General features: G+C 43.9%; 2 long non-coding RNA genes and 1 pseudogene across 3 annotated transcripts; 2 read left to right on the plus strand and 1 right to left on the minus strand.

The window, feature by feature from the left end:
- Positions 1-929: 929 nt before the first annotated feature.
- Positions 930-21,983, plus strand: LOC103160468. Of its 2 annotated transcripts, XR_004770519.1 has the most exons (3): positions 954-1,442; positions 18,560-19,936; positions 20,478-21,983. It is a non-coding gene; the product is annotated as an uncharacterized LOC103160468 (long non-coding RNA). The 2 variants fall into 2 exon arrangements; XR_003486532.2 differs by lacking the exon at positions 20,478-21,983 and having other exon boundaries at positions 930-1,442; positions 18,560-19,789.
- On the minus strand, positions 2,593-4,370 carry LOC118238640. Its single transcript, XR_004770520.1, has 2 exons — positions 3,089-4,370; positions 2,593-2,938 (listed from the first exon to the last, which is right to left on the minus strand). It is a non-coding gene; the product is annotated as an uncharacterized LOC118238640 (long non-coding RNA).
- LOC100769549 lies at positions 14,851-17,126 on the plus strand (annotated as a pseudogene).
- Positions 21,984-23,706: the final 1,723 nt, after the last annotated feature.

The following is a 23,706-nucleotide window of genomic DNA, read 5'->3' on the forward strand; positions in this document are numbered from 1 at the left end:
CTACATCCTGTGTCTGCTGGCTGGGAGGAGCTGGACAAGCAAGAGCCCACGACAAAGGGATTTGTTATGTGTTAATCCTCACTGGAGTTAGTCATAGTGACAAGGAAATGACATTCTTCCCAGGGCTAGCTCTATTCCAAATACAGGCCTGTAATGGACAGGGACAGGAGTAGCAGAAAAGAGAGAGGCAGAGAGAGAGAGGAGAGAAGGAGAGACATAGAAGCAGGCAGACACACACACACACACACAGAGAGAGAGAGAGAGAGACAGAAAGAGAGAGAGAGAGAGAGAGGGGAGGTGGAAGGGCCCTCTTAAAAGTGAACACAGTGAATATGCACAGGTGGTGCTCTTAGTGGCTGCAGCTGAGGGTGTATCCTGTCAGACCCCAAGGACAGGCCAGTACAGAGGCCTGAATACTAACAGAAACATCCACAACCAGGCTCTGACCTACTCATTCTCCTGGAGGTGGACACAATGCCAATGCACACTGGTTTCTGAAAACCCACTTGTAAGACCTTGGCCAGCACAGGCATCATCCACGGGACCTGTGCATATGGCAGGAAAACCACCCGCTGTGCCTGTGCTGGCTAGTTTTATGTCAACTTGAAACAAGCTAAAGTCACATGAGAGGAGGGAACTTCAATTAAGAAAATGCCTCCATAAGTTCAGGCTGTAGGCAAGCCTGTGGGGCATTTTCTTAGTTAGTGATTGATGGGGGAGGGTCCAGGCTACGTGGGTGGTGCCATCCCTGAGTTCTATAAGAAAGCAGGATGGGCAAGGCATGAGGAGCAAGCTAAAGCAGCAGCCCTCCACGGCCTCCAGGTTCCTGCCTTACGTACGTGAGTTCCGCCCTCACTGCTTTTGATGATGAACTGTTCTACGGAACTGTGAGTGAAACAAACCCTTTCCTCCCCAAGCTGCTTTGGTCATGGTGTTTCATCACAGCAGTAGTGACCCTAACTAAGACAGTGCCTCTACCCGTTTTCCCCATGAGCTTTGGAGACTGCAGATGGGCAGTCCTCTGGACCCTTACGATCCCATTTCAGGAAGTATATAACACGTCTAGGGAAGCTAGTTTGAGTTATAGGGTATTGGCCAAAGGAGTGGAGTACCACCAGTGGAGGTGTTTGTCAGAAAAAGCAGGAGCGGGAAGGACTCTTGCCTTGGAGTCATGCTGTCCACAGTGGATTCAGAGGCTGTGACTCACTAAGGAAAAGGAGTGCCCTGTGTCCTAGGAGAGGCTGCTTCTCTCCAAATAAGAATTCTTTGGCTGAGGAAGGAAATGAGGCAATCTAAGATTAATCAGCGGCCACCAGTCGGACAGAGCTAGAAGTCCAAGCCATAGCCAGCTACTTCTGGTTAACATTCACCCTTTACCCACAAGGCACCCAGGACACCAACATGCTGAGTTCTAGTGAGAAAGGGAATGAGCCCCTCCTTGGGTAAGTAGCTCCTTCTCTCTGGACCTTAACTTTTCTCATCTGTTAAATAAGGAGATAATTGGTAACCAGTGATGATGCATCTCAACCACTGCCACATTTCTCTCTCTTTTTAAATTAAAAATGGTTGACACAATATATTTTGATCATATTCTTTCCCTCCCCAACACCCCCAAATCCTCCCCAATTTTTAAAAGTAATTTTGTAGTTTTGTTTTGTCTATGTACCTTGTATGTGCCTAGTGTCCCAGAGGCCAGAAAAAAGGCATCAGATCCCCTGGGACTAGAGTTACAGATGGTTGTGAGCTGCCATGTGGGTGCTGGAAGTCAAACCTGGGTCCTCTGGAAGAACAGCCAGTGCTTTTAACCACTGAACCATCTCTCCAGCCACTACCACAACCACCTCCACCACCCCCAGTCACTCAGCATTAGAAAAACAATAGGATTGAGTTGTTTTTTTCATAAGACTCACTTCCCTCATTTAACATAGCTGCCACCATCTTACCCTAAGACAGCTTCCCAAATGTATGCCCGCCCCCCCCACACAACCTGCCCTTTGCAGTTATCTGAAAAGCCAGCCTGTAGATGGACAGCAGCGGAGCCTCTCCCACCTCTGAGGCTCCAGGAGTCTGTGCTTAAGAGAAACACATGCTGAACTGTGAATGGAAACAGTGATCAGCCTGCTCTGGGATGAGGGGGAAATGAGCCTAGAGTCCAGGATTCTAGATGGGGGAGTGAGGCAGGACGCCAAGGCCGGGCATCTGCCAGGCTTAGGGAGAACTCAAAACAACCTTTTACCCAGCCTCCTTGTGCATCCTGTTTCTCTGGTGCTGCTGCTGCCAGCAAGTGGGCACCATGCCCAAGCTTCAGTGGGCAGTGAGGGGGCTAGGGGCCCCCATCTGCCCTGTTGGCTAAACCAGTGGCCAGGAAAAATGGTACCTGAGCTCAGACTGCCCTCTGCTGGGGAGTTCTAAAATGAGGTGCAGAGGGAGCCCAGATGTGAGCTTCTGCTTTCCTGCCACTTTCCAAGGAAGACAGCTCCTTGTGGTGTTAATATCTGTGACAGGGCCTCAGATCCAGGCCCACAGGCTACGTGACAGGATGCTTAGTCAACACAGAGCCTCCCCCAAATCTGTCTCATGTGTCACACGGAATTATACAACAGTTGAATTTATTTTATTTTATTTTGTGGACAGGGATTCAAATTTTTTATTAGGCCCATTTCTCTTCTTCATGTGTTGGTTATCTTGTCAACTTGACCAATCAATGCTTTAGTCATTTGGCAAAAGGGAGACCCAGTTGCGAAAAATGCCTTCATCCAGGTTGATGTGAAGGGGCCCAGCCCATGGGGGACGGTCTTGAGGTATATCGATCAGAAGGTAGGCTGAACAAGGCATGAGAAGCAAGCCAGCAAGCAGCGTTCTCCCATGGCCTCTACTTCAGTTCCTGTCTCCAGGGTCCTGCCCTGACTTTCCTCAGTGATAGAGTGTGACCTGAGATCTGTAAGATAAAATTAACTATTTCTCCTCTGAGTTGATTTTGGTCATGCTGTTTATCACAGCAATAGGAATCCTAAAGCATGAGCTTTCCTAGTCAGTAATGAGTGTGACAGTTAATCTCCATCATCAAACCCTGTAAATTTAGACTCACATGGAATCACACCTCTGGATGTGTCTTAGGAGGGTGTTGAGCTGAGTGAGGAAGACTTGCACTGAAAGTCAGTTGCACCATCCATGGTCTGGGGTCCCGGACTGAGTAAAATGGAGAAAACCGAAGAAGCAAGCTTAGCACCAGCATCCCAGCTGTGGCTGTGTGAGCAGCTTCAAGTGCGAGACTTAAAATCACAGTCAGGACACAACCGTGAAGGATGTTTATCACCTACAGGCAGGAGAGCATAGTGCTCGCCTCAAACAAAGGAAGGGTGAAGAATTGTTAGAGGCCTAAACATATTGATATGGGGGGGGCATTTGGGAAGGGCCCAAACCAGTGCATGTTCAACTCAAGCATCTGAGCATGCTTAGTTAGGGTCACAATTCAAGAAGAACAGATAACAGATAGGTACTCCCCCGTAATGACACAACAGTGTTGCAGAGGCATTTGTGGAGGTGCTCAATGGGAACTGGAACTTTCTGGTCACCTCAGCTTCCACCATCACTTAGCAGTAGCCAAGGTGTGCTAGAAGAGAGAAGGCAAAACCAGAACTGCTATTTATTTTCTCCATCCAGTTTATTCTTTACTCTACAATCACAGCTCATGCTTCCTGTCTGATTCCTATGTCCTATCTTCTTTTCTTATCCTCTCCACTACTCTTTTCATTTTGGGGGAGGTTTGTTTGTTTGTTTGTTTGTTTGTTTGTTTTAGACAGGATCTCAGTCAGTAGCCCTGAATGGCCTGGAGTTCAAATGTAGAACAGGGCCTGAGACTCACAGAGATCCACCTGCCTCTGCCTCCTGAGAACTGGGGTTAAAGGTGTGTGCCACTATGTTCAGCCACTTTTTACTTCTTCCTTTTAAAAATGTGTTAAATGATTAATTTTTATTTCATGTGTATTAGTGTTTTGCCCGCATGTATGTTTCTCCAATCCTCATCTTTTTACTTATTAATGATAACCTTCCACAGCTTTAATAATCACTAAAATCCGTGGACCTGAACAGTATCCCAACCGACTTTCCTTTCCCAGCTACTTTATCTGCCTCAATATTTTTTTATTTATCCCTATCCTCACCTACTTTATTTCCTTCTCATTTCTAATCTTATTAACTAAAATCTGAGTATACCCATGTCATCCTTGGTTGTTTCAATAGCTATTGAAGTTAAAGGGACCGCTGTTAATAATTGGCTGGTGTGACATTTGCATGGTGGTAATACCAAGCATGTGTGGTGCTCTCCTATTTAATGCCCTATTCAAGTAATAATATAGAGCTTGCACCAAGAACCCTGAATTCCTGGACTGAAGAACTGTTTTCTGAACTATACATATACTCAACTTGACCACATCCAAACCCAACATGAACATTGTAAATACTTCAACTGAAAAAAATAGAGCTGACTAAAAATTGAACCCCCCCCAAAAGAAATAACACCAGATGCATAAATCTCAACCCAGTAACTTAAGAAACACACAAAAACCAAGACGGTATAACTCCTCCAAAATTACTACTCCTATAGTAATAGCATCTAGCAAGAATGAATTAGATGAAATCCCAGAGAACTCAATATTATAAGTATATTCAAAGAACATAAGCTCTTGACCGAGAACACAAACAGCTGAATGAAATAAGAAAAGTGATTCAAGATGGAAGAGAAATTCAATAGAGAGATAGAAACACTGAGGGAAACCCAATCTGAAATATTAGAAATAGAGAATATAGTAAATCAAAAAAAAAAAAAAAACTCTGGGGAAAGTCTTACCAAAAGAACCAGTCAGGGAGACAGAACACTGGAGCCTTTAAGCAGAGTAAAGGAACTGGAACAATCAAACAAGGACAATGTTAAGGACAAGGACAATAAGAATGTGAGTGAGAATTCCATGTTATGTGCAACACCCTGAAAAAACAAGTCTATTGATGACAGGCGTAGAAGAAGGAAAGCAGTGTATTTTCAAAGGCATAGAAAATGGTTTTAAAAAGAAAATCATTACAGAGGCTAGAGAGATGGCTCAGTGGTTAAGAGCATTTATTGCTCTTGCAAAAGACCAGAGTTCAGGTCCCAACACCCACCCTAGGTCATAACCATCTATAACTCTAGTTCAAGGGAATCCAATGCCCAATTTTGATTTCTGTGGGCTTCTGCACATAATTTTAAGAATAACAGAAAATTTTTCAGAGTTAGTAAAGAAGATGACAATCTAGATACAGGGACATTTGAGACACCAAACGGACAAGACCAAAAAAGAATGTCCTATCTTGTGTTGTATAATTAAAACACTAAATATACAGAGCAAAGAAACCATATTGAAAGTAACAAGATAGAAACACAATGTCACATATAAAAGAAGAGCCATCAAAATAATAGCAGATTTGTTAACTCAAGACTTTAAAAGCCAGGATGGCCTGGAAATATCTATTTTAAGATATATTTCTGAAAATCAAAAACTGCCAGCACAGAGTCTATTATACCCAGTAAAACTAGCTGTTTGGTATAGTTGAAGGAGAAATGAAAACTTTCCATGATAAAAAATAGGCCAAGAAATTTACTAAGACAGCACTACAGAAATATGATCTGTATGTGAATGTATTTGTATCTGCATTTGAATGATCCCCTTGGACTGAAGAGAAATATCCATCCATGAGGTCACAGGAAAAAGTAAAGCACACCAGAATAATAATTAAGAGAGGAAAAGGAAAAAAAGAAAAACAAAAAAGACCAAAAACAAAACAAACCAAAAAAAACTACTGTGGTGGTTTGAAAGAAAATGGCCCCAAAGGAGGTGACACTATTAGGAGGTGTGGCTTTACAGAGTAGGTGTGGTCTTGTAGGAAATATGTCACTGTGAAGGCAGGCTTTGAGGTCTCATATATGCTCAAGATACCACCCAGTGTCTCAGACTACTTCCTGTTGTCTGCATATCAACATGTAGCAGCTCCTTTTCCTGCACCATGTCTGTTTGCATGCCTCCATGCTCCTTGCCATGATGATAGTGGACTAAACCTGTGAAACTTTAAGCCACTATCTCAATTAAATGTTTTCCTTTATAAGAGTTGCTGTGGATATGGTGTATTTTCACAGCAATAGAAACCCTAAGACAACTGCCAAATAAACAAAATGAAGGAATCCATACACACCTTTCAATAATAAGACAATTAATGGTCTCAACTTCCCAATCAAAAGGCAGACTAGTAGAATAGACCAAAACACAAGAAGCATATATTTACTACCTCTAAAGCACGCACCTTACCACAGAAGACAGCTACAGCCTTAGCATGAAATCATGGGGAAAATGTTGTAAGTAAATGCACCTAGGAAATAAGCAGGTGTCACTGTTCTAATAGCTGACAAAATAGACTTCAAACCGAAACAGTGAGGAAACCCAAAGTCACTTCACACTGAATAAGGGAATGACCTAGCAGGGGGACATTACAACTGCTAAGCATATGCGCTCTGAACACAGGTGCACCCAGTCTCATAGAGCAGATGCTATTAGTAAAGCCCAGACTGATTCCAGCACAAGGAAGTGGGTGATTCTGTGGAAAATGTAAGCAAAATGTAATATATTTTCTATCAAAAGGCTAAATAGGACAAAACTTCGTTAAGATGTGTTTTGATGGAGCAGCTTGGCAGAAACACAAATTCCAATGGGGACAGCACTTCTTGCAACCAGAAGATGTGCTCAGGGTAATCCTTTCTGCTGGGGATCACTTTCTGCCTGTCAGCTGCTTATTGCTTTGAAGCCCACAATGTGAGGAATTTGAGGCCAAGCTCTGACCACTCATAGTGAGGAGCAGGGCGCCTTTGCTCGATTTGGCTAAGCACCCTTTAAAAGAAATAAAACTTTTTGCCTTTTTTAAAGTGCTTTGGACTGTGTGATCACTTTCTTGAAACCCCAGACCCATTTCTTACAACTCAAAGTTCTATGGAACTTTCTCCAAAATAACCATGTATTTGCCCCCATAGCAAGTCTCAACAAATACAGGAAAGTTAAAATGACACCTTGTGTTCTATCTGGCCACAGTGGGCTAGGACTGCAAATCCACCACAACGGCAACCCTAGGACAGATACAAACTCAATAGCATACTACTGAATGATAGATTAAGGGACTCACAAAGAAACCAAGAAGAAAAAAGAATCCTAGAATGAAATGTGTGGCAAATGTATGTTATTTGTGATTTATTAAAGCTCGCTGAGGATTCAGAAAGCAAAGCCAGCCTCAAGCTATAGCAGTCAAGCAGTGGTGATACACACTTTTTAATCCCAGAACACAGGATTAAGAGGTAGGCAGATCTCTGTTAGTTCAAGGCCACACCAACTACACGAAATTGATTCAGTCCTAAAAGAAACAACTCATGAAAAGGTGATCTCAGCACCTGGGATCAAATGCCTTTAATCCCAACACTAGGGAGGTGGAGACAGGCGTGATATGGCTGGGCAGAGAGAGGAATAAAAGGCAGGAGGACACAGGAACTGAGAGCCTTTTGCCTCTGAGGATTCTTGGAGACAGGACTGCCATTTCAGCTGGGTAGAGGTAAGATCTACTGGCTTGGCTGCTTTGCATTAATGATCTTCAGCTTGAAGCTTAAACTCCAATATCAAAGCTTAAACTCCAATGTCAGTCTCTAGGTCTTTTATTTCTAATGCTACAGAAATGAAAATGAAAACAGAACAAACCCAAACCTATGAGGTACTATGAAGACAATCAATAAAATACCATGCTGATGGCTGGAGGTGTAACTTGGTGACTTGGAAGGAAGGAAGGAAGGGAGGGAGGGAGGGAGGGAGGGAGGGAAATAGAAACAGAGAAAAAGAACAAGAAAAAGAACCTTAGTTATGGTGACAGCTCCTGCCCCCAACCCCATTTCCCTTAGCCATGAAAAACCTGCTGCCATTTTCTTATGGATCTTTCTAAGAAATAGTATTAGGAATATGCATACATATGAAGACAGTGATGATATAGATGTGTGTGTGTGTGTGTGTGTGTGTGTGTGTTTCAAGACGGGGTTTCTCTGTAGCTTTGGAGCCTGTCCTGAAACTCACGCTATAGACCATGCTGGCCTCCAACTCACAGAGATCCTCCTGTCTCTGTCCCTTGGATCAAAGGCTTGCACCACCACTACCCAGCTACAGTGATACATTCTAATGGTACCTCTTGAGTACCTTTTCTGATCCAGGCACTGTCCTTACAAACAACAGAAAAAAAATCTTGCTGCAGGTGTTGATGTGTAAGGAAATCAGATTGATCTAATTCTGAATTCTATGCTATTTTAAAAATAATATGACTGGACAGGTAGCTCGGCATTCAAGAATTTAGTTAGCATCTAGGAGGCCCTGGGGTGGATCTCAGCACTGTCCATAATAAGAATGACAAAAAATGGAAATAAATGAAAATAGCTAAAAGTATGAAATTACAAATTACTAAGTAACAAAAAATATTGTACTAGTTTCTTTTCTTTTCTCTGAGTTAAAATACCTGAAGGGATCAACCTCAGAGGAAGAAAGGTTAATTTCAGCTCAGTTTGATGGGGGTTGGGGTGGGTGGTCATGGTGGCTGGGGCTCTATCTGTGGTGGTCAGAGCTGGTGTTGTTCTCTGCTCTGTTTTGTTTTGCTTTATTTTTCTCCATATACCAGGAAGCAAGGATATAAAATCAGAAAGATGAAGGAGGCTGTAACCCTCCATGCCCACCCCACAACTCCTTACTTCCTCCAGCTAGACTCCAACTCCTAAAGGTTCCCCAGCCTCTGGAAACAGCGCCCCCATCTGGAGACCAAGTGAGCATACACATGAGCCTATGAAGGACATTTCATGATCAAATCACCACAAAAAGTAGTAGGTGTCGGTTCCTCCTTATCCCTTCCTGAAGATGCATCAAGTGGTACTGACGGCCCTTGGGCTGCCTTCCAGACAAGTTAGAACAGCCTGGATCCGTGCACTCCTACTGTGTCAGCATGAACAACAATTAAAATAATATTTCAACTTGCAGATAAGCAAACGAGCACTCACCTAGAGGATCTTTAATGCCTGTGTGTGGCTCATTTTACTGGAAATTGCAATTTAGATAATGGGGCTTCTCTGAGGCTAATCCCCGGAGTATCTGTGATCCAGAGGGGAGACTTAGGAGGTGTGGGGCAAGATAAGACCTGGCCAGAGACCACCTTGCAGTGAGTCCCATAGCTCTCTTTGTACTCTAGAAAAAGCAGGTCATGCTAAGGAACAGTGGTACCAAGCCTAGCAACTGTGGGGCTTGCATTTCTCTCCTTCCAATCAACCCCTCCCTGTGTCTTCCCCCAGGGTGAGCACTCCTGGAAAAGGGGAACATTTTTCTCAGAATCCCATTTTATTCAGAATTCAGTTTCCTAAGTAGACATACAAACACAGGAAGATGCGATGTATGGAATTTTAAGTTCCCCTGAAGTTGGAAGGTTTACTGGGGAAAGGGTAACAGCATTTTCTGAACATGCCCCTCTGACTGGAAAGTCCCTGCAGCTAGTTTAAGTTGTCCCAGCTAGAGCTGTCCACTCCCACCTATTGTTCTTGATGTCCTGTTTGGGGGCCCTTAGTCACCCATATGGAGGGGCTACCAACACTGTCTCTATGACTCAGCTAGAGTTGAGCACAGTTAATTATTGTCCTTTATGTCCTATTTTTTGAGGAACATTAGTCCTTACAAGAGCTAACTTTCTGTCTAACAATGACAGTATGGGCTTGAATCTCTGACATTGGGGTACAAAGTATATGCATCCTACCTCCTAAAATATTCCACCAGGACCAAGACAGTTATTTTGTGAGCTGTTGGAGCATTGACTGCTAGTGAGTCATAGTGAATCCCTTCCCAAGAATGACCGTGGCCTAGGGAACAGTCGTATCTAGAGTCATATGGGGATACACAGCCTGTCTTGAGTATGTGAGGTCCTCCTTTTACAATAAGAAATGTTCATATTAGTAATGGGATCTATGTGTATCTGATGACCCACCCTACACTCAAAGCAGTGCTCTGTGGTATGGGTGGAGTAGTACAGTTTAGAGGGGGAAGCAGGGGCGTCATTTCACGTGGATAAAAAAGCTAGCAGAAGCAGCTTAAGAACACTCTCCGGAAGAGTGTAAGAAATTCCTTCCTTCTCAGCCCAGTTAACTCTAGTGAGCCTTTTAAGGTTCAAATACCAGTGGCTAGCTAGCTACTGTCACCGAGTGTCCAAGAAGTGTTATTGCATAAAAGGGTTATTTCAGATTTCAGAGGAAAATGTGTGAGCACCTCCAGCTTCGTGGGGCTTTTTCACAGAAATCCTGCTCAGTAGACAAGACTTGAGAAGTGAGCTATTTTCTCTGAAAAGCTGAAAGATCCCTCAAGATTCACCACTTGCACTTTTGTTGATCTGTGGACAGCAGCCAGTAGGTCCTGTGCCTAGCAACAAGACAAGCAGATAATCAAGTGGTGGGGAACATTGTGGTATTAGATTCACAAAGCCAACCCTCTGCTTGTAACTAATGTGGACATCCTTAAAAATAAACACGTGTGGAACTAAACACCTGATCAGACCTGTGCCATCTGGGTAAAAGCAACAGGATCAACCCTCATGGCAACACAGAACTGGGGTCAAAGCCAGGCCTAATTATCCCAGCACAAGAAGCTACAGAGGCTGTGTGCACGCAGCAGCTCACACCTTTAATCCCAGAACTCAGGAGGCAGAGGCAAGGGGATCTCTGTGAGTTCAGGCCAGCCAGAGCTATATAGTGAGACCCTGTCTCCATAAACAAAACAAGAGGAGGTGGAGGAAGAAGAAGAGAATTGAAGAAGTCACAGCCAGTGTCCCCACAAAGTCTGATCACTGTGCCTGTCATTGGAGTGCCCAAAGAACAGTATATGTAAATCTGGAAGAGCAGATTCTGTGTAGTCCTGGGAAACAGATAATATTCCTGTCTTTACAAAGCCCCTCTGTAGCGTCTGCTGAGGGTGTCTGATGAGACATCACCTGTAGCAGGCATGTTTCCAGACATGACAGGGCAAACACATGCCATACAGCTGTGAGCTGTGAGTGTCTGTTGCAGGACTCACAGAGGAGCTGTTCTGTATCCAGGTTCCCTGCACATATCCAATCAAGCAACAGCGCTTGCTGTATGTAGACAAGAGGATCCAGCAGTGAGCTCCACCCTGACATGCCTGGGACATCATGGGCCACTATTAGCCACAGGCGGGAGATGCCATTGAAAAAGAGAATGGATGCTTAAAAGAGAAAAAAACTTTAAAAGATACACAGACAACCAAACCTCTGATTCCCAGTACACCTCTTAGGTATGACTGGATGTGAGGACTGTTCCACAAAAGGAAATTCAATCCCAGTTTTGTAAATATAGTAAAAACCCATGGCTGTGGAAGCCATGGGCCCCTGGGGAAAACCTATAACTGTTGTTTGTTAAAGGGTCACGATGTCAAACTGTTTCTAAGTATTTATTTTATCACCATAGACTTGTGTTGAGCAGCTTCTTATTGAAGAGGGTGATGGATAACACAGAGACCAATAATTTCAAAATGCTGAGATTAAGCAACTGTGAGTGCCCAGCTGTAGATGATAAAACATCTATGCCATCCCCCACTCAAGGCTCTTCCCAATGTGACCACAATGAGCAGACCCCTTTTCCTACTTTTTCATTATTTTCTTGCTTTAATTGACCAGTTGGGGACAGGTGGCCAACCCTGGCATTTTAAGACTACAAAGGCACAGGCTCAGACTCCAACACCTCCAGTAACCACCTACTTGCTACATCCCAGCTCACAGCATAACTGCCAGCCATAGAACCTCTCATCTTCAGAAAGGCACGGGCTCCATGTATCACACTCGTCATTCTCATCTGGTCCTTTTTGTCACCCTATGAAAAGGCCACAGTGATTGGACACAGACATGGCTATTCAAGATTGATCTGCCTATTTGAAAACAGGGCTCAGCATCTCTTTCCTGGCCAAATGCATCATCCAAGCACTTGGTAGCTGTCATACTGCTGCGTGGACACTTACAAGATTCTAGATTTGCTAAGGAGAGAAGTAGGAAAAGCATACACCAAAGGAACAGTGGGACATGGGCAATGTTTCCAGGAGGCTCTGAAAGTTCCGGGACCCATCCTTTTTATGTTGCTATCAAGACAGCCAAAAGTGTAAAGTTAGATAAAGGGCCATTCACCTGCACAAAACATTGTCATGCTGCACAGGATTAACACTGCAAGGGCCTGTACATGATACCAATACTCGGTTGGCTCATAGAAGCTTGGAGAAGCCAGTGGCCCATACTAAGTTGGAGAAGTACCAGAACTTGATCCATAGATGGATCAAGACAGTGCCTTGGACAGAAACCCCTCAAGGTGATAGTGGTCCATGGGAGCATCTGGGGAACCTTCTGTTTACCCAAGCCATAAAGAACCAATGCCACCCTAACACTAATGGGGTGACAGAACCTTGTGGCACAGAGTCCACAGGACAGCATTCTCTTGACAGAAGCAAGGTAGACAAGGTTATCATAGGCCACAGCTAGAGAACATGTGCAATCAGCTAGAGAAGGCTGTCGCCACACAGAATCACAGCTGCCAGCGGAAGAGAATCTTGAATACAGCCAGAGGAAACCAGCCAGGATGATAAAGACTTATGGTAGTCACCACCAATGAAAAACTCTCACCCCTTGCCTGCTATATAGACCTGAGCCAGTGCTCTTTGACTTACAAGTAGGTAAGATCTCATAAAGAAAGATGCTGGGTCACCATGGCAAACATGTACAGTCAGCATGTCCCTTTATCCTTTTTCAGAAAGCCTTGCAGTCAAATATTCAGTAACTATATCCCGGGGGAAGGAAAATAATGAGAACCTTCCAAGACTATTGGACACAGAGTCTAATTAGCCTTGGAAATCAGACTCAAATATTGTTATTATAGGGTTCAGATATTAACTGGGACCCTGGGCAGGAAAGACTCATAATGAATCCACTGTGCCCAGGGATCCACCTGATGGTGGTTGACTAACCTATGACTGTGTAATGGGAATGGCTATGCTTGACAGTTAGAACATGTCCCCTGGTGTGTGGAGGAGTAATCACAGTGAAAAGCATCACCCAGAAACCTCAAAAAAGGCTTTCTCTGTCTGGAACAATGGGCAAAAGTTAATGCCACAGGGAGGATCACCACCCCAAAAAAGGAGAGGATGAAGAGAAGGAAGTAACTTTAAATGATGTCCCCTACTTAAGCCTTGTGTGTTTGTAGCCTAGCAGACACAGTCTAGCCGAAGATGGCAAACTGTTGCAAACACAGTAGAAACCCTGGGCATAACTGATCTGCCTGATGAAGCAGCCATGTGTGTTCCTTCAAGTACGCACATGCTATCAAGCAAGCTACACTTCTGCATCTCTTCAGGAAGTACAAAGGGCACAGTGCTACCCATCATATTCACAATGGCATGTTATAACTGCGAGGCTCCAGTGAAACAGAGCAAGGGCTTAGACAGGAATTAAGACTCCTGAAAGCAAGCTTGAGTTAGTTTTTTGTTTGTTTGTTTTTTCTTCCTTTTAATCTTGTGTCATGAGCAACAGTAGAACGACCATTAATGAACCCATTTTCAGGGAACTGGATTCTTAGGTGGCCCGGTAGGCTGGGAGTCCTTTCTAGATTTCAAACTCTCTGGTTGTGTCAGCGCTCGGGGTGAACTGAGACTGGGCGTCCTGAAAGTGAGGAAGGTGCTTGTTCTCAGACGCTTAGGGCCACAAACCTGCTGCTGTCAGTTCCTGTATTTCAGAAGAAATCAGGAAACAAAAGTTGATAAAGGAAATGGACTTACATGGCACTTTAACCAACAAGGAGAGGAAAAATTCCAAGTTTCTCTCTACCTTCACTGCATCAGTGTTAAACATTTTTTGAAAAATACAAAACAAGTCAAGCATGGTAGCACATGCCTTTAATCCCAGCACTCGGAAGGTAGAGACAGGTGGATTTTTGTGAGTTCAATGACAGCCTGGGCTACATAGTGAGTTCCAGGACAGCCAGAGTTACATAGTGAGACCCTGTCTCGGAAAAAAAAAAGGCATATATATATATTCCTTTACCTGTGAGATAAGCTGTTAGAACAGTGTGAACTCCCTCCCTACAAGGCTTTTGGCTTTCCCTTCTCTAGCACTAGACTCCCAGGAAAATGTAATTCTTTAGGGTCCATTTCTTTAGGGCCCCTAGTTTAACTTTCACAAACCTTTCAGCTTCTCTTCCAAGACTCAACCCTCTCTGATGGGGGAACGTCCTTCTGTGTATATGTTTGTCTTATTGGGATCTGCCAGGCTCTCCTGGCCACCATGGGTACTGCACTCTCATGCACAAACCCACACCCATGCACACATCATTTGAAGAAAAGAAAGAGAAAAAGACTGGTTGCTGATCCATTTGAGAAGGGAAAGCATTAGAAAGGAAGCAATACAATTTCAGGAATCATCATAACAGGGTCTTAGTGGGAAAGAGAGGCCTCCCTTTAAAACCTAGAGAAGCTGCTGGATGGTGGTTGCACATGCCTTTAATCCCAGCACTCCAGAGGCAGAGCCAGTTCCACAATAGCCAGGGCTACAGAGAAACCCTGTCTTGAAAAACCAGAAAAAGAAAAATAAAAGAATCAGGCACTGGTTAGGAATATAGAAGCTGTCCTTCCTTCCTTCCTTCTTCCGTGTGTGTGTGTGTGTGTGTGTGTGTGTGTGTGTGTGTGTGTGTGTGTGTGTGTCAAGGTTTTCCTATTTTCCTATGTAGTCCTGGCTGACCTCTCTCACAGAGACCTGCCTGCTTCTACCTCTCAAATGCTTGGTTTAAAGGAGTGTACCACCACCACATCCACCTTGCTAGATCTGGCCCCTTAAGAGTGTTCACTGTCTGAAAGGGGCAGGTGTGTGTGCTAAAAGAGACCTAATGCTACCTTTGTACTTAGCATAGAACTTCTCTTCAAGTCATAATGAAACTGCTATGACTTACTTAAAACCAGTCAGGGACCATTTCCTGCATTCCTACCTGTTGGCTGTGGAAGCCTGGTACTCACCACCACCCCCAACGCTGTACTAGTGTCCCAGGAATCATTGACCCTTATTCAGTCTCAGAAGCTCTTACCTTCAGTCTCCCCTGGAACATTGATGTGAGTCCAGCAGACACACTCAGCTGCCTTGGGACTGCCCAACTTCTTTTGGAAAAATATAATGACCTTTCTTCCTGGGCTAATTTTTATCTGCTCATGAGATAGCTTCTTGGCTCATTTTCATGCCTAAGAAAACCTTCAGGCTGTCCTGGTCATGAGTCAGAGTGAGTCTCCAGTTATCTAACAATCTAAGTGTGCCTTCTCTCTATGTGACATACAAGACAGCATTTGGAAGGCTGGTGATATGAACAATAAAAAGAATTTACCAATGGTAAGAAAAAACTGAATTTTTAAATATACACTGGAAGAGAGGTGATGGACAAGCCCCTAAGATGGAGCACAGCACTATGGAACAGTTAACATGGGTGTGAAGGCCATTGTGAATAGACAGGCAAGATTGCTAATGTCTGGATTGTTTCTTTGTTTGGCCTTTTTTTGGTCTTTTGTAGCTACACTCTCTCCCCACCAACACACACAACAGGTCAACAAGGTTGTCACTGACAAAGGGCAAATTAACTTTAGGCATTTGTAATTTAATGATGAGTATGAAAATATATGAAATAGAGGCTGGAGGAGAAAATGTAATCAATCAAGAAAATCCAGGGAAAAAATAGAGGAAAATGTAAGTTTACTGCCAAAGTAAAATGAGCAAAATATTCTAAAGCACTGATTATTATGACAGATGTAACAGTTGACTAATTATTTTTTATAAGATTTATTTATTTTTATTTTATATGCATTGGTCTTTTGTCTGCATGAGGGCGTCGGAATCCCTGGAACTGAAATTACAGACAGTTGTGAGCTGCCATGTGGGTGCTGGGAATTGAACCTGAGTCTTCTTGAAGAACAGCCAGTGCTCTTAACCACTGAGCCATCTCTCCAGCTCCCAGATGACTAATTATTATATAAATTAAAATCAAATGTACAGAATGCCAATAACTGAACTTTTTCATGTAGAAAACAAAACAAATTGTCAGAATAGATGATAGGAAATGCAATTTTAAATTGTTGATAAGAAACATCTAAATATTTAATTCCCAGAAGGATTTACAGTAAAGGAAGGCAAAGTGATAGATTTAGAAAATCAAAAAAGAGTTGTGTCTTTCCACCATCTTGGAGCCGGTGGAAGCCTGCTGGGAACAGGACTTCTAAAAGGCAATTATGTCTGGAAAGCTGTGGTGCAAGGCCATTTTTGCTGGCTATAAGCGAGGTCTCTGGAACCAGAGAGAACAACAGCTCTTCTTAAAATTGAAGGTGTTTATGACCAAGATGAAATGGAATTCTACTTGGGCAAGAGATGTGCTTATGTGTATAAGGCAAAAATCAACACAGCCGCCCCTTTCCCCCCCCCGGGGCAAACCAAACAAAACCAGAATGATCTGGGGAAAAGTAGCTTGGGCCCGTGGAAACAGTGGCATGGTTCGTGCCAAATTCCGAAGCAACCTTCCTGCAAGGACCGTTGGACACAGAATCCATGTGTTGCTGTACCCTTCCAGGATTTAAACTAATAAAAAGTAAATAAATAAAAGTGGATTTGTTAAAAAAAATAAAAGAAAAAGAAAAAAAGAGTTGTGGCAATGATCACATCAGGAAAAAAAAAAGAATTGAAGGCAAAATCATAGTGAAAGAGGGAGGAATAGACATCACAATGAAGGTTGAATATACCAGGAACATAAAACACAGTTGGACAGTATGGCTTGTTTGCACAGTATACATAAAGTCTTTAAAAATATTTCATTAAATATCCATCTGTGTATGTGTATGTGCCATATACATCCAGATACCCATAGCGGGCCGAGAGGGTGGCAGATTGCCTGGACCTGGAGTTACAGGTGATTGTGAGCTGCTCAATATGGGAACTAATCTTGGGTCCTCTGAAAGATCAGTGTTGTGAGAATTTATTCTCTCTCTCTCTCTCTCTCTCTCTCTCTCTCTCTCTCTCTCTCTCTCTCTCTCTCTCTCTGTGTGTGTGTGTGTGTGTGTGTGTATGGTGGAGGGGCCAGGCACAACCTACCTCCTACCTCTTAAGGTCCCAGTGGAAAATCAATGTATAATTCCACAAAGTTCACTTTGGGGAACCAATGAGTTTATTAGGCTTACTTACAGAGCTGTGTGTGAGGGGATACAAACAAGAGTAGAGGTGACCTTGACATAGGTACACTGGAAGGTCTGCACCCATCGTAAATGACAACTCTCTCAAGGCTGGATAAATGGAATCCTCTCTCTAGTCCTTCCCAGCCTATATACTTCTAGCCCCTCCCTGAGACCATGTGCAATTAGGCAAAATTGCTTGCAATTGGTCGGGAGAAGTGGCTGGATACTTAGGTGAGGCCCCATGACCTCCATGCCCCTCCCCCTTGTGTAAGGGAATTTCATAGTCAACAAACCCTGCTGTAAAGATCTTTTGTAAACTCAGTTGTACACATGAGAATGTTGGTGGATTGGCTCAGAGGATAGTCCTGTACAAGCAATAAATGTTCTCTGTTAACCATTTCTCCAGTTGAAATATGTGAAGTCTTAGGTTCAATTCTTAAGAAAACACATGGGGAGAGGAAGAGGGAGAGAGATAGAGCATGCTTGCAAAAACAAAACACAAATGTGTGATCCTGACCTGAAGTTTAGTATGTGATTTTTTTTTTTTAATGGACAGAACTACAAGGGGGGAAACCACAAGGCAGCCATTGTGAGGTATTTCCACATTTTCTGTAGTGTTTCTGTCTAGTTTCCACTGTGTTAATTGAACTCTGCAGCCCGTCAGCTTACCCTGTGGGCAGTCACAGATAAGACACAGGATCCTGATATCCACATTATTTTGAATTTCATATGACATGTGTGACGAAGAGCTTCAAAGAATATTTTACCAAAGTACCAATGTCATTCTCTGACTGGAATTTAATTAAGTTAGACTATATCAGTCAAGAAAAGTAGAGAATTGCTGTATTTGGAAAGCTGTGCCTTCCTTCTAAATACCTATATCAAAGATCCACAGTGGAGCTCATTTAATATGCAGAAATGAAAACAATGACAAGAATTACCACATCACAAATGTTCTCTGGATATTAAGTCTTAAATGCTCATGTTGACAGAAAAAAATAAAAGCCATAAATCCAATATTCATGTTAATATACGATTTAAGGAATTGTAAAAAAAAAAAAAAAGTCAACATAAATCCAAATAAATCTTTTTAAAGATGTTTTGGTTTGCTTTGAGACAGGGTCTCACTATGTAGTCTACACTGGTCTCAAATCTCCTGCTTTAGCATTCCAAGTGCCAGTGGGGCTTACAGAAATGTACTACCACATTTGGTTTAGTAAAAGATCTTATTTCCTTCACAGGTTCAAGCATCCTTTCTCTGTGATCCTAGACCTCAGATCTAGCAGAGCCTCAAATTACAAGGATGTGAAGACTGGCATGGCCATCGTGTGAGAAAGCTCACCCGCACCTAATCCTCTCACTTTAGTCTGTGATGTGTGCACTCTGGCTGTTGGTGGAAGGCATAGCTTGCAGCCCTGGAAGGAGAGTATCCTAAATGTTTTGTCCAGGGTGGTGCAAAAGTTTATGCATGGCCATTCCAAAATTTGAGCTGGATAGCTGCTCCAGTTGGAGTGACAGATGAGATAGAACCAGTGGGTCTGTTTTTAGCTACCCGCTATTAAATCTCATCCATAATCAAAGAACTCTTATTGGCCGGGCAGTGGTGGCGCTCACTTTTAATCCCAGCACTTCGGAAGCAGAGACAGACCTATTTGTGAGTTCCAGGCCAGCCTGATTTACAAAGCAAGTTCCAGGACAGGCTCCAAAGCTACAGATAACCCTTATTTCGAGTTGATACAAGGGCCCATGTTAGAAACCTCATTGGATAAATCAAGCATTCTGTAAGCCTTCACAGAAGAACCAGAAGAGACATCATAGGCAATGACGTCTACTATGGAGAAGATGTCAATTTTAGTGTGAAGCATTGTCCTTCCCTTGATAGAAGAGGCCAATATAATCAATCTGTCACCAAGAGACTGACTAAAAGCCTCATGGGAGTTCTAAAAGACAGAAGCTAACTGGTGTCTGTCAGGGAGTCCTCCTGTCCACATGGCTGTTTACTGCATCTTTTGAGGTGAATGCCCTCTGGTAAGCAATGACTTGAGACACAAAGATACCACATCTTGTGCCAAGGCACATAAGTTCATCCAAGTACTTCTCACTCAGGCCTCTTTGTCCCCAGATTCCCTATCCTGCTCTTTGCATGTGTTTTTGATGCACTATAACTGGAGATAGAGTCATCCAGAGGTCCAGGTGAGGAAGGCAGGACCCCTGGGATGGTGCTATCAGGAGTAATGGGATCTCTAAAAGCAGATGCCTAGTGGGTGGTCACTATGGCCATAATATTCTGACTCTCTGAAGTTCCTGAGAAAGTTGCCATGAAAGAAGCAAGTGTGCTCCCCCACTCCATGCTCCCCTACTGCAGGCACAAGTTTGCAATCACTTGTTCCTTCATGCTCCCCACCATCTGCCGTTCCTCAGAAATGACCCTATGAAAGCCTTGAACCTCTAAGACATAAGCCAAAAACCTCCTTGCTTTCCTTGTTTTGTTTTTGTTGTTATTGTTGTTGTTTGTTTGTTTTTCAAGACAGGATTGTCCTGGAACTCACTCTGTGGACCAGACTGGCCTCAAACCCAGATATCTACCTGCCTCTGCCTCTTGAGTGCTGGAATTAAAGGTATGTGCCACATGTCTGTCTCCTTACTTGTCTACATAGCCTAGTCAAGTACTTCATTATGGCAATGAAAAGCTAAGATAGCTACATCATGCCTCTTCCTCTCCCATACAAAGTGAATGGTCAATACCCTGTTGTGTTAGTTTTCTCATCTCTGTGAACAAATACCTGATGAGAAGCAACTGGAGGGAATAAGTATCTATTTTGGCTCATAGTTCCATAAAGAACAAGATGTGGTAAGTGGGGCTGTGTCCAGGGTAGCATAAGCTTTAGCATCCTCTATGTCTTGGAGGATCAAACAGCAGAGATCTCAGCCTGGGACCAAGATTGGCTGTAACCTCTACAACTGTATGTCTTCCAATTAGAGACCCCACATCTAAAAGGTTCCACAACCTTTATACAGAGCCAAGAGTTGAAACAGATGAACCTGTGGGTGGCATTTCACACTCGAGCCACAACACCTATTCACAGATCTGGTCATTGACAAGATTTTCCCGTGCTACTGTTTGGGAGCCCATACTGATGTAACTGTGGTTCCTTCTAGCTCACCCCAAGGCACAAGATTTTTCCTCCATCAGTTTATCATACAAAGGCGATGGCATGATCTGAGAAACTGACTCTGATACAGCAGAGGAGGAAGACACTGGGATCCTGGCCATGTGTTCACTTAATTGCCTTGTGTTCTTTGGATCTACTCCCAGTAACCTTCCATCATACTTGAAAGGCAGCTCCAGCTTCAAAGTCATTTGATGTCTCATGGTCAATTCCACAATGTCCTTTAAATGACTCTTCTTCCAATGAGTAGCTAAGGGTAATTCATTACAAAAGGAATACCCTTGCACTAGGTTTCCATGGCTCTGTCCTGAAATTCTAATAGCAAACCTTCAATAGACTCCACACGGCAGGCATCTTTATCTACCATGAATAACCTTCCTGCACACAGGGCATTTTGGCCCACAGCATCGATCTGCTACAAAGTCTCTCCTTGATATGTATTTGAACCACAAAATGGATGAATCAATGGTGTACAATGCTATGTGTTTTTCTCAGAAACAAGGGATAGTTGGGATACAGTATCCTATCTCAGACCAGTGGATCCTCACAATATTTTCATCTCTATGACAGAGCTCTAAATTTTAGGGGAAGGGAGATTTCTCTCTCATCTACCTTATATTTTGTTCTGATCCAATTAGTATTATGCACTGTAGAATGACAGCATGATCAAGGACCCTGTGGCTATATTGTGACAGAATTAGCACCACCCACCTGGGCAAGGCAAGAAATCTACATTGCTGTTTTCCCCATTCATGAACAAAATAACTTTGAATTTCCTTACTGATAAGGACTTAATTTAGGGGTGGGCGAGGGTTGACACAGGTCTCTATATAACCTTGGCTGGTCTGGAACTCACTCTATAGAACAGGCTGGCCTTGAACTCACAGAGATCCACTGGCCTCTGCCTCCTGAGTACTAGAATTAAAGGTGTGTGCCACCTGAGCTGGGTGGTGGTTGTGGCGATGGCATCGGTGGAGGCAGCAGCACATGCCCTTAATCCCCGTACTCAAGAGGCAGAGGCAGCCTGGTCTATAGAGTGAGTTCCAGGATGGCTATGGCTGTTACACAGAGAAACCCTGTCTCGAAACACCATTTAAAAAAAAAAAGCAGGGAGGTGGGGGGTGGGGTGGGCGTGTGTCATCATACCTAGCCCTTGATGAGAACTTAAAAGACTGTACTCACTAGTGCAGTGCTGCACACCAAGTGTCAAACGCTTTATTGGTCTGCTTTGGTAGAGATTGTCCCAGGTGCATTTGGAGCTATGGCTTGGCTAAACCAATGGAAAGCCACTGTCATCCAGTCTGTAGTTCCCTGTACCAATGAACCCAGTGGGCATGTGATAGGAAATGCCATTGTTGTGCCTTTAGTCTTCGGTGTGAAGGGACCAGCTCCCCTTTCGGCAGCAATAACAGCCGAACACATGCTTGCCATAAACTTGCCTTGGTCACTTAGAGGTCAGATGCCTGCCTTGTGACAAGGAACCAATCAGAAGTTAGTCACTAGAAAGTCAGATGTCTGCCTTGTGACAAGGAACCAATCAGAAGTTAGCTGGTGGCGCTATGCTTTACGACCCTGGGTGTGCTTTACGGACAAGTGCACAGCAATGACGCACAAAGCATAGCAACCACCCTGGGAGGGCCTATGGGCCATAACAACCAGTTGACCAATCAACACAGGGCAAGCCCTCCAAGCCTGGAGGCACACCAATCGTGAGCCTGTGCATACCCCTAGACACTCCCCTTAGGCTGCCCTACAAGATCGGTACACAGCGGGTTCGAGCTGTCTTTTCTAGCCATCCGCCATGGCGGGTGGGTGAAAGACCCGAGCTAGCATGGGGTTAGCTAGTTAAATTACAATAAAGCCTCGTGCAGTTTGCAGCAAGCTCTCGAATCTGCCTGGTGATTGGGGTGACCGAAGTCGTGGCCTGGGATCCCGGATACTTGAGTTTTCCGGGTGTCTAACAGGTGGAGGGGCTGATCTCTGCAATTCTTCACCCAATGTGATTGGTGAGATATCTGGCATGCCGTCTGCCAACTGTTAGATATATCCATCCCAATGTAGAAAACCCAGAAATAACTGCAAAATGAATCTGTGGGCCCATTAGACCTACGTTGAAAGAAATGTGAGGCAGACTCTTTACCTTGCCTTTACTGGCCTGTTCTGGGCAGGGAGCCATGACAGTGCTTCAGGTCCTCTTTGGTCCTTGACAGAGCCAGACAATCCTTTCTCTGTGGTCAACACCTACTCTAGAATATAGCCATGGGTCCCTAAAGGAAGATCCAGAGGCTACGTGCATGTGTGAGCACACACCAGACACACACACACACACACACACACACACACCACACATACACACATACACCACACACACACCACACACATACACACACCACACCACACACATACACACACACACATACCACACATACACCACTCACACACACACACACACACACACACACACACACACACACCACACCACACACATGCACACATACCACACATACACCACACACACACACCATACACATACACACATACCACACATACACCACACACAAACACCACACACATACACAATACCACACACACACATACACACACACACACACACACACACACACACACACACACACACACACACTGAGATGCCCCCCTCTATCGGAGTCCAAGAACTGACACAGATGTAGAAAGCACATGAGGACTTCTGGTTCTCAATGTGGTGGATGCCGTCTGGCTTTGCTCCTCAGTTTTCTGGTTATGCAATCAAATGCTACTTAGGCAGCTTCCTTCTTGCCTCTTCGCCCCCAAATGCTGTGGCTCATTAGCCAGTCACAACAGATAGCTCTGTGTCAGGGAACCGTGGCTTCCACTCCAGGAAGTATGACCCCTGAGCTCTGAGAAAGGGTCTCCAACCACCTCTTCTCTTCTGGAGTCTTCATTCCCATTTACAGTAGGAGGTTCTGTTCAGTGGCAGCTTATCTCACTGTCACCCTTGGGCCATGTGACCCTTCACCTCCCAGTTTTTCACTGACATCAGACTTCCTCACTAGTGTCCTCTACGTTGCCTCCAGAGTAGAGGGACATGATGTTCTCTACTGTTTCTCAGATTGTTCCCGTAAAATAGATGGTGAGAGCAGAGAGAGACAAAAATACCAATAGTAAGAAAATCTGAAGCAAATACCTTTGTCTGATGAGCCATCTAGTTAGCCTTAAAA

The sequence above is a fragment of the Cricetulus griseus genome, chromosome 6 (assembly GCF_003668045.3).
Source record: "Cricetulus griseus strain 17A/GY chromosome 6, alternate assembly CriGri-PICRH-1.0, whole genome shotgun sequence".
In the NCBI taxonomy this organism is placed as follows: Eukaryota; Metazoa; Chordata; class Mammalia; order Rodentia; family Cricetidae; genus Cricetulus; species Cricetulus griseus.